Consider the following 864-nt stretch of genomic DNA (forward strand, 5'->3'; position numbering starts at 1 on the left):
AATAAAGTAATAATACTAAAACCAGTAATACAAATAAGAAAATATATATAATATGATAAAATAAAATAATAATATAATAATAGTATCCGTAATTGCATGCAAGCACTCCATAAAAGGACCACAACATTGTGAACAAGGCAGGTGCTAAATAAAACCATAAACAGTATGTTTCATGAACAGCTACATGACATGATTAACACACAATAACATACATCATTAAACACGACCTCGCCGTTCATGCCTCAACGTCGCCATGTAATTACTTACAATGTTATGATTCGACGCGCTGCCCGCTTACACCTAACGAGACTCTTTCACAACCCTGCTTAACATGTATACATGGCTTCTCCTTATTGATGTTTCACCATGAAGAAGAATAAACTACTGAAGGGCGACTGATGCTAAAGACAAGGCCGAGATTAGCTTTACCTGACAAAAGATCTATAGAGTAAGGAGCGCGATCCCCTCCGCCCATGCAGGGCTATAAGATGTATAATCGGTGCCACTGCCCCGCCCCCCTCTGCCTGCACTACTAGGCCGCGGCCAGCGCCATCTTGGAATTTGACACTGGGGATGACTGGAGTGAGAAAATTGTAGTTATAGTAAACAAACAATGTCCTCATGTTATAAATGGCCAGCGACACTGAGTATAGAGGATTCCTGTTCATTGATAACAGGGGACACAGAAAAAGAGATTGAGGACTCGGCGTGTCTCTGAGGACTCTGCGTGTCTCTGAGGACTCTGCGTGTCTCTGAGGACTCTGCGTGTCTCTGAGGACTCGGCGTGTCTCTGAGGACTCGGCGTGTCTCTGAGGACTCTGTGTGTCTCTGAGGACTCTGTGTGTCTCTGAGGACTCTGTGTGT

Source organism: Nanorana parkeri, unplaced genomic scaffold (genome assembly GCF_000935625.1).
Source record: "Nanorana parkeri isolate BGI_ZX_2015 unplaced genomic scaffold, ASM93562v1 scaffold1162, whole genome shotgun sequence".
In the NCBI taxonomy this organism is placed as follows: Eukaryota; Metazoa; Chordata; class Amphibia; order Anura; family Dicroglossidae; genus Nanorana; species Nanorana parkeri.